Source organism: Cetorhinus maximus, chromosome 6 (genome assembly GCF_964194155.1).
Source record: "Cetorhinus maximus chromosome 6, sCetMax3.hap1.1, whole genome shotgun sequence".
NCBI classification, from domain to species: domain Eukaryota; kingdom Metazoa; phylum Chordata; class Chondrichthyes; order Lamniformes; family Cetorhinidae; genus Cetorhinus; species Cetorhinus maximus.
Window position 1 is genome coordinate 92,997,528 of NC_135884.1, and position 11,272 is coordinate 93,008,799.

The window sequence follows — 11,272 nt, forward strand, 5'->3', positions numbered from 1 at the left end:
GAGCTGAAGTAAGGAGCTGAAATCTCTAGATGTTGTTCAGATTGTATTGAATAAAAAAAACTACATCCCCTGATTCCCACCAACTGATAGTTATCTGTTGCTACATGCTGCATGCTTTTTTTCCTACAACTATGACTACACTTCAATAAGTGCTTTGGGTGTTCCTGAGGGGTTAATACAACACTTTATTTTCTAGCTTCCTACCTCAGCTTACCTGCTGCTGAAACTCATCCACGTTTTGGTTTCCTCTAAACTTGATTATTCCACTGGCCCTGCCCGGACTCCCAGTTCCACCCTCCATAAACCTGAGCTCATCCACAGTCTGCTGCCCTTATCTGAAATTGCACCAAGTCCCATTACCCTATCACTCACGTGCTCACTGACCTACACTGGTTCCTGGTCTGGCAACACCTCGATTTTAAAATTCTCCATCCTCCATTTTTATGGTCTTGCCCACCCTATCACTGTGACCTACAGACTCAAGTGCCACCCTACCCCAACCAAGATTGCAAACGTATTTACATCACAGGAACATGCCAATACCTGTGTTTATGCTCCATATCTTCTCTCAACCTCTTCATCTAACCTCTTCAAAATATCCTTCTATTCCTCTCTCCTTCATGTACATATCTAGCTTCCCTTTGGAATGCATCTATGCTTTTGTCTCAGTTACTTCCTGTGGTTACATGTTCCACATTCTAACCATGCTCTGAAAAGGTGTTACTCCTGAATTCCCTTTTGGATTTATTAGCGTCTTACACTTATGGCCTCTAGTTCTGGCCTCGAGCACAAGTGGAAACATTTCTACATCTACCCCATCAAAGCTTTCATAATTCTGAAGGCGCCGTCGGGTCACTCCACCCCTGGCTTCTCGTTTCTAGAGAAAAGAGTTCTATTCTATTCAATCTTTTCTTATGTGTATAGTTCCTCAGTTTCAGCTTTATTAATAGAGACATTGAATTTAAAAGTAAGGAAGTTATGGTGCACCTTTATATAACACAGGGTCATCCTGCACTGGAATAATGTGTCCAGTTCTGGGCACCACACTTTAGGAAGGATGTGAAAGCATTAGAGATGGTGCAGTGGGAAATGGTTTCAGGAATGAGGAACTTTAGTTACATGGATAGATTGGAGAAGCTGGGGCTGCTGTTCTTGAAGAAGAGAAGGTTGAGTGGAGCTTTAACAGAAATTTTCAAAATCATGAGAGGTCTATACAGAGTAGATAAAGAAAAACTTCCCATTGGTGGAAGGATCGAGAACCAGAGGACACCAATTTAAGGTGAATGACAAAAGAACTAAAGGCGACATGAGGAAAAATGTTTTTACACTGCAAGTGGTAAGGATCTGGAATGTATTGCCTGAGAGTATGATGGAGGCAGATATAGTCATTGCTTTCAAAAGGGAATTGGATAATTAGCTGAAGGGGAAAAAATCCAGGTCTACAGAGAAAAGGCAGGGCAGTGGGACTAGCTGAGTTGCTCTTTGCAAAGAGCAGACAAAGAGTGGGCCAAGTGGCCTCCTTTTGTGCTGTAAACATTCTATGATACTTCTAGTAAATCTTTTTTGCACCTTCTACAATGTCTCTTTATTCTTTTTATAATATGGAAATCAGAACTGTTCTCAGTAAATAAAGACAAAATACTGCGGATACTGGGAATCTGAAACAAAAACCAAAAATGCTGGAAAAACTCAGCAGATTTGACAGCATCCGTGGAGAGAAATACAGAGTTAACGTTTCGAGTCCGTATGACTCTTCTTCAGAGCTAAAAATGTGGTGAAATTTATACTGTTTAAGGGGGGTGGAGCAGGTCAGACTGGATAGAAGGCCAGCGATAAGTGGAGGCAAAGGAGAGATTGCCAAAGATGTCATAAACAAAAGGTCAAAGGGGTGTTGATGGTAGTGGTACTGGTGGTACCAGTTTCCGCTGAGCTTCACTGGAACATTGCAGCAGGCCAAGGACGGACATGTGGGCAAACAACGCAAACTGGGGGAACAGCCCCTCGTCTTCTGATTAGGCACTTTACAGCCTTCTGGACTTAACATTGAGTTCAACAACTTCAGACCATGAACTCTCTCCTCCATCCTCACCCCTTTTTTATCCCCTTTTTTCTATATTCATTTTTATTTTTTCCACTTATTTTTATTATTTAAAAAAAAAATTATTTTCATTTTTATTCATCATTTTATCCCCACCTTTTAGTCTATTTTTGATCTTTTTTCCCACCACCATCCCCTCCCCCCACTCCACCCCCTCTAGGGCCATCTGTCACTTACTCATGTTGTTCTTTCCAGAGTGCTTACCCTTCTCCGGCAATTATCACATTCTGCTTTCTATCCTTAATGTCACCATGAGCACCTCCTTTAGCCAGTACCACCACCATTTATTCCACCAAATCCACATAAATTACTATGGATCGCATCTACACAATTAAGATTCAATACCCTAAACTAAGGGACAATCAAGCTAACCAAGATTTAACTCTATTAGGAATACAAGTAGGTCACTGAATTCCTAAGCATTCCTACCATTCAGGCCCATCACTTGTCAATATTCAGAGGCTCCTTGAATTTAATGGTTCCCACAAATTTGTCAGCGAAATCAATGGATGTGCAAATTACAGTTGAGGAAAGGGTGAAATACATAACAATTTCCACCCCAATAAATTTTGGCACATAAAGTTGAGCTTTCCTGAAGATTTCAATGCTTCTTAAGCTAAGTCATAATAAATCATAGATTAGGCCCCAACTGAAGTATTGTATTCAATTCTGTGCAGCACAATTTAGGAAGTATGTCAAGGTCTTAGAGACGAAGCAGAGGAAGTTTATTAAAATGGCAGCAGAGACAAAAGAGTTCAGTTACAGGAATAGACTAGAGGAACTGGGGTTGTCTTATTGAGGTTAAGGGGAGTTTTGACAGAGGTGTTCAAAATCATAAAGGGATTTGATAGGATAATTAAGGACAAACTGTTTCCAGTAACAGAAGTGTTAGTAACCAGAGGACACAGATTTAAGATAATTGGGAAAAGAACCAGGGCTGACATGAGAATTTATTTTGTGCAGTGAGTTTTATGATCTGCAATGCACTACCTGAAAGGGTGGTGGATGTAGATTCAGTAACAACTTTCAAAAGGGAATTGAATAAATACTTGAAGAGAAAGAAAAAATGCAGGGCCATGAGGAAGGGGCAGCAGAATGGGACTAATTGGATAGCTCTTTCCAAGAGTTGGCACAGGCACGATGGCCAAATGACCCCTTTCTTTGCTGCAAAATACCATGATTTCAACAGTATTGAGAATAAACATAAGACATAAGACATAGGAGCAGAAATTAGGCCATTCGGCCCATCGAGTCTGCTCTGCCATTCATGGCCGATAAGTTTCTCAACCCCATTCTTCCCGTATGATCCCCTTACCAATCAAGAACCTATCTATCTCGGTCTTAAATACATTCAATGACCTGGCCTCCACAGCCTTCTGTGGCAATGAATTCCATAGATTCACCACACTCTGGCTAAAGAAGTTTCTCCTCATCTCTGTTCTAAAAGGTCTTCCCTTTACTCTGAGGCTGTGCCCTCGGGTCCTAGTCTCTCCTACTAATGGAAACATCTTCCCCCCCCGTCCACTCTATCCAGGCCTTTCAGTATTCTGTAAGTTTCAATCAGATTCCCCCTCATCCTTCTAAACTCCATCGAGTATAGACCCAGAGTCCTCAAACGTTTCTCATATGTTAAGCCTTTCATTCCTGGGATCATTCTCGTGAACCTCCTCTGGACCCTCTCCAGGGCCAGCACATCCTTCCTGAGATACGGGGCCCAAAATTGCTCACAATATTCTAAATGTGGTCTGACCAGAGCCTTATAAAGCCTCAGCAGCACATCCCTGCTTTTATATTCTAGTCCTCTTGAAATAAATGCCAACATTGCATTTGCCTTCCTAACTACCGACTCAACCTGCAAGTTAATCTTAAGAGAATCCTGGACTAGGACTCCGAAGTCCCTTTTTCTCCACCACTTGTTGATCAGATATGATTAAAAATACAAGAAGTTGAAACCTTAGTAATTGAAGAAACCTTGCAATCTGTTATGGGGAAATTAAAAACGCTAAAAGAGAATACAGTAAGAATTTACTGAAAAACCCCTAAACTCTCCAGGCATACATGGCTGCTAAACATATTAAGAGTTGAAGATTACCAGATGAACATTGCACAGCCTTGAGAGTCAGACTGGAGACAAAAGTATGACATAAATTATATTAAGTGTACTCCCCTCTCACGTAGGGAAGGGGCAGATGGTTTTAGCTTAGATATGGGGAGATGAACAATGGACAAAGAGGGGGCTTTGATGAAACACAAACAGTCTTGAGTTGTAAGAACCAAGGTCTTTGTGTACGCGTTTTAATTCTGATTGGATAATATAATTATGTTTACATCCTTTAGAATAATTGGTTAGCAAAATCACATGTTTATGTACTCAATAGGATAGAGATAGCATGAAACCTGTTTGTTGGTTACAGATTGGATGTATGCAAATGTACTCAAATGTGTAATGATAAGAAGAGTTACAAAAGTAGTGAAATGTAATCAATCAGGGAGCTGGATCTTCATTCTTGGGAATGATTGCGGATCCCTTGCATATGCTTGAATAAAACCGGTTAAAAGGAAGCCTGAGTCTCTGTGGTCATTGCTGGATCGGAGAGTGTAACATCTCCTCTTCACAACCCCACACAGAGGAAAGATGACTGAGTAAAATTACAACCACTCTGAGTTATTGACTCGATGTTCACGATGTTCATGTCAAACGCGTACAAATGTTTGATAGGTATAATTTTGTATTCATCCAAGGATCCAAGTACTAAGAAACAGTTCCTGAAAGCATTTATCCATTATTGGAATGAACGTTAGCTTGCTTTTCAAGAGATTAGTAATAAATACCACCTGAACACAATTGTTAACGCTGGCCGTTTGTAGCTTAATGTATCCAATCTGATGTATCTCCATGCTGTCATGTAGTATATTGTAGATTAAATACACAGTATATTAATGTATGCAACATATACTGTCCAAATAACATACTATAATCTATGTATGGTTAATATATTGTTCATTTTACAGTACATCATATGCAATGGAATGTATAGGCCATTACATATGGCTGCCTCCCATCTTGTAGAATGATGGTTTGTGCTGAGATGGTTAACTGTGTGTTAAGCATTGCGTGGTGTGGCTTACGAGCTTCTCTCTGGCATGACAGTGTCTGTTGCATTTGCTGCAGAGGAAGACAATGGGCTGATAGGTGAACGATTTGATAGTCTGTTTTCTGTGGGCTTTCTTCTTCGCCAGCTGAACTTTTTGTTTCTGTTCGTCTCTTCCAATGCCCTTCCAAACAGTCAACCTCCAGAGGCCATGGCCATCAGCGACTGTCTCCCAGTTGGTAGTGTCAATATCTGTCATCTTCATACGTCACTTGCAGGTGTCCTTGCAATGGAGGTATGGACGCCCAGGAGGTCGTGACCCAGTTGTCAATTCACTGAGCAGAAGGTCTTTGGGTATAGGGCTGTCATCCATCTGACGAAGGTGGCCGAGCCAGTACAGATGTCATTGGCTTGGCAATGAGTGGATGCTGATGGAATTAGCATGCTCCAGGACCTCTGATTTGGTGACCTTGTTCTGCCAAGAGATGCCGAGGATATGTCTGAGACAGCGAAGGTGGAAACTGCTCAGCCTTTCCTCCTACCTAGCATATGTTGTCCAGGTCTCACCACTGTAGAGGAGTGCACTGAGGATGCAAGCGTGGTAGACTCGCATTTGGTGTTGTCTGTCAGATTGTTTTTGTTCCAACTCCCTTACTCAGTTTGGACATAACAGCTACAGCCTTCGCAATGTATGTGTTGATTTCAGCATCAAGGGACAGATTACTGGTGACTGTAGAGCCTAGACATGTGAAAATATCAACAACCCCCAACATTATGTTGTCAATGCTGATAGATGGCGGAATAACAGCATTCTGGACCATTACATTTGTCTTCCTGATGCTGACGGTCAAACCAAACTCTTTATAGGTGTGAAAGAGTTTGTTCATATGCCGTTGCAGGTGCTCCTCAGTGTGGAATGTTAGTGCAACATTGTCAGCATAGAGTAACTCTCTGATGAGGGCTTGATGTCTTTGCCTTGGATCTTAGGCGACCAAGGCTGAACAGATGTCCATCAATTCTGGTATGTAAGTAGACACTCTCAGATCTCTCTTGGAATTAATGAGAGCGGACCACTTGACTTCAATCTCAGGTTCCATCACAGTGATGTTAGCCTCTAATGCACCAGTCTCGATTCCCACATGTTGAGATTGCAGTATTGTAGATAGGCCAATAGGTCATTATGGCTTCCATTATATATTGTCCTGTTGCATATTCCACACAGAACTGTGGTCCATAGAGACACCTAAAATCTCAAAGTTTTCTATTCGATAAATGTTATAATATTAATGGTAATCTGTTGCTTAGCATGAAAAGCATCAAAGTCTCCTATCACCATTATAAATGCAATGCAGATATGTTTACTGCACTTGCATTTATTCTAAAAAGCTTAGCCTGGCTGCAATTATAATGTGGGTGGGACACGTGGTACTGTTTGAGAGGATGATTAATGAGCTGACAACAGAAAGGAGTGCTGAGGATGAGATGATGATGAATATAGCTCATGATCAATACCCAGACAGACAAGCAGGCCTGCACTGAAACTCTCCATATCGATTCAGTCATTAAGTAAGAAGCACTGCTATAACTGCACACAATGGAAAGCAGTGCAAAATAGCTCCAGCAGCTGATTCAATGTAGAGGATAGGCGGGGGTAAGGGAAAGGGAGTAGCATCAGTGGCCTTGGCCTCCTTAATCAGTTCTACTGATTCCCTTCTGTCGCGGGACATGCGGAAATAAGCACTAATACTACCACTTCCTAGGATGCTCCCTGCCAAGCCTAAGTGTACACATGTCTCCATGTAAACTGTTTCACACTGTAATGTATATATCTCATCCTAGTTTGGTGGTCATGCGTGCTCGTAATTTCTGCTATGCATATATGCTGCTGGTATAACCTGAGCTGGACATCAACCCATTATTTTAATCATAAAACAAAACAGATATTTCCCCTCGGAGAACATCCAGGATAATGTTAGGATAAATAAACAGAATCTTCATGAGAACTGGAAGAGATTGACTGTGATCCCAATGCAAAAGCAATTTTCTGCTTTATAACAACTTGATGGTCTTAACATGAATTACACAACTTTTCACAAAAGTTTGAGGCTGTAAAAGGCAAAACATTTTATTTTGAGCAATTAATGTCTGGATAGGTGTAATAGAGTCCAGTGTAAACTTTAAAATGATTTAAGTATCAGTAATTTCTGCTTAGCTTCTCGCTCCTCCACACATTCTTCTCTTTCCAACAGCAACAACAATTTGCACTCATACGATTCAGGGCAGATTCCATTGTTAAATGAAAATGGCTCCATATGTCAGCACCCACATGACTTAAACTGTATTCCATGGAATTGGCTCATCTAAATCATCCTCCTGCATGTCCTTCCTTTGTCAAGAGAGTTGTTGCACTTGGAGACAGAGATTGCACATAATCAAGTCAGCAGCAGCTCTCAAAACTCTTAAAGGAAAGCAGCATATTCTCTTGCACGGCTTTGTTGAAAATAACATGGCAGGAGGAGGTCCTAGATCTGCCCTTGTCAATGAAGAGAACCTGGATTGGAGGAGGAGGTAGAAGAAAGTGTTAGCCTTTGAGGTAGAGAGAAATCCTTGAGTGGAGCTGCAATACAGTAAGCCTGCTGTCTCCTCTGTGTTATTCATGGGAACAAATGAGGGAAAAATATTCTCTGGACTATGGACAAGTGCCAAGGTAGGGAACATTATTAAATGCCCACTAAAAGCAAGGAGATGCCCGTGTTTTGCATTTAGTGAGCACTCAACATACACTGTAACACCACATCTGTAATGTAGTCTGTAAACCAATGACCCCATCTTTCAGCTTTCAAACCTCCTGTATATGTGAAATTTGTTCCCATCAACTTGCTCACTGGCTTCCATCACACAACACTGACATGTTTTCTGACCAACCTATATAATTTCTAGAATTACTTGCATGCTCACCCTTTTAAAAGAGGTTCAATATAGTCTGTTCCAGGACATCACTGCAGGAGTTCCTCAGGGTATTGTCCTCAGCCCAGCCATCTTCAGCTGCTTCATCAATGACCTTCCTTCCATCACAAGATCAGAAATGAGGATGCTCACTGATGATTGCACAATGTTCAGCACCATTCGCGACTCCTCAGATACTGAAGCAGTCCATGTCCAAATGCAGTAAGACCTATACAATATCCAGGCTTGGGCTGACAAGTGACAAGTAACATTCGCACCACACAAGTGTCAGGCAATGACCATCTCCAAAAAGGGAGAATCCAACCATCGCCCCTTGATGTTCAATGGCATTACCATCACTGAATCCCCCACTATCAACATCCTGGGGGTTACCATTGATCAGGAACTGAACTGGACCAGCCGTATAAATACTGTGGCTGCAAGAACAAGTCAGAGGCTAGGAAGCGTGCAATGAGTAACTCACCTTCTGACTCCCCAAAGCCTGTCCACCATCTCCAAGGCATAAATCAGGACTGTGATCGAATACTCCCCACTTGCCTGGATGAGTGCAGCTCCCACAACACTGAAGAAGCTGGACACCATCCAGGACAAAGCAGTCCGCTTGATTGGCACCACATCCACAACCTTTCACTCATTCCACCGCCGACGCGCAGCAGTAGTGTGTACCATCTACAAGATGCACTGCAGGAATTCACCAAGGCTCCTTAGACAGCACCTTCCAAACCCATGACCACTACCACCTAGAAGGGCAGCAGATAGATGGGAACACCACAACCTGGAGGTTCCCCTCCAAGTAACTCACCATCCTGACTTGGAAATATATCGCCGTTCCTTCACTGTCGCTGGGTCAAAATCCTGGAACTCCTTTCCTAACAGCACTGTGGACGTACATACATCACATGGACTGCAGTTGTTCAAGAAAGCAGCTCAGCACCACCTTCTCAAGGGCAACTAGGGATGGGCTATAAGTACTGGCCCAGCCAGCAACACCCACATCCCGTGACTGAATTTATAAAAAATTAGGGATCATAGGGGTAATCTGTGTGTGGACCCAGAAGACCTGGGTACAGTCCTCAATGAATACTTTGCGTCAGTCTTCACAATGGAAAAGGACAATGCAGGTATAGTTGTCAGAGAGGAGGACTGTGAAATATTAGAGGAAATTAAGATAGAGAGAGAGGAGGCACCAGCGGGTTTAGCGGCCTTAAAAGTGGATAAATCTGCAGGCTTGGATGAGATGTATCCCAGGCTGTTGAGGGAGGCAAGGGAAGAGATATCAAGGGCCCTGGCAGTAATTTTCAAATCCTTTCTGGCCAAAGGTGAGGTGCCAGAGGGCTGGAGGACTGCTAAATATTGTCCCATTACTTAAAAAGGGAGGAAGGGATAGACCAGGAAATTACAGGCCAGGCAGTCTAACCTCGGTGGTGGGGAAGTTACCAGAAAGAATTCTGAGGGACAGAATATATCTGCGCTTGGAGAAACACGGATTAATCAGGGATAGTCAGCATGGATTTGTTAAGGGAAGGTTGTGTTTGACAAATTTGATCGAATTTTTTGAGGAGGTAACCAAGAGTGTTGATGAGGGTAATGCATTTGATGTGGTCTACATGGACTTTAGCAAGGCTTTTGATAAGGTCCCTTATGGCAGGCTGGTCAAGAAAGTAAGAGCCCATGGGATCCAAGGCAGAGTGGCATGTTAGATCCAAAACTGACTGAGAGGCAGGAAGCAGAGGGTGATGGTAGAGGAATGTTTCTGTGACTAGAAGTCTGTTTCCAGTGGGGCTCCACAGGGCTTGGTGCTGGGGCCCTTGCTGTTTGCGATGTACATAAATGATTTGGATTTAAATGTAGGGGGTATGACCAACAAGTTGCGGATGACACAAAAATTGGTAGGGTGGTAAATAGTGAGGAGGATAGCCGTAAATTGCAGGAGGATATCAATGGACTGGTCAGGTGGGCAGAGTAGTGGCAAATGGAATTTAATCCGGATAAGTGTGAGGTGATGCACATGAGCAGGACAAACAAGGCACGGGAATACACGATGAATGGTAGGACCCTGGAAAGTACTGAAGATCAGAGGGACTTTCGTGTGCATATCCACAGATCCCCAAAGGTAGCAGGATAGGTAGATAAGGTGGTTTAGAAGGCATATGGAATGCTTGCCTTTTTTAGCCGAGGCATAAAATACAAGAGCAGGGAGGTTATGCTGGAACTGTAGAAAACATGGATAGGCCACAACTGGAGTACTGCATGCAGTTCTGGTCACCACATTAAAAGAAGGATGTGATTGTACTGGAGAGGGTGCAGAGGAAACTTACCAGGATGTTGCCTGGGCAGGAGGGCCTGAGCTATGAGGAAAGATTGGATAGGCTGGGGTTATTTTCCTTGGAGCAGTCAAAGCTGAGAGAGGACCTGATAGATGTGTAGAAGATTATGAGGGGCATAGATAGGGTGGATAAGAAGGCACTTTTTCCATTAGTAGAGAGGTCAATAACCAGGGGACATAGATTTAAGTTAAGAGGTAGAAGGCTAAGAGGGGAGTTAAGGAGAAATTTTTTCACCCAGAAGGTGTTGGAACTCTGGAACTCACTGCGTGAAAGGGTGGTTGAGTCAAAAACTCTCGTAACATTTAAGAAGTATTTAGATATTCACTTGTGTTGCCATAGCCTCCAAGGCTATGGGCCAAATGTTGGGAAATGGGATTAGCGTAGTCAGATCTTCGTTGACTGGCGTGGACACGATGGGTCGAATGACCACCTTCCATGTTGTAAACGTCTATGAGTCTATTGTGTCTGTCTGTGTGCCTTAAGGAACAGTAGCTAACAATGAAATAACTAGCATCCAAATTGGCTCAGCATAACAAATACACAGTACAATGTTAGCATTGATTTGGGTGGTTCTCTGGCACAGGGCCAGCTTTTTGTGTGTGTATGCCTGGAATGAGGGAGGGATTGAGACTGAGAGAAGGAACAGAATGAATTGAGAGAGAAAAAAAACATGAGACTAAGATACATACACAGAGAAAGATTTACACAGAAAGATTTGTCAAAAGGCCAGCAGACAGAAAGTTTAAGATATGCAAAATTAAAAGGAGACCAACAAAATTGGATATAAA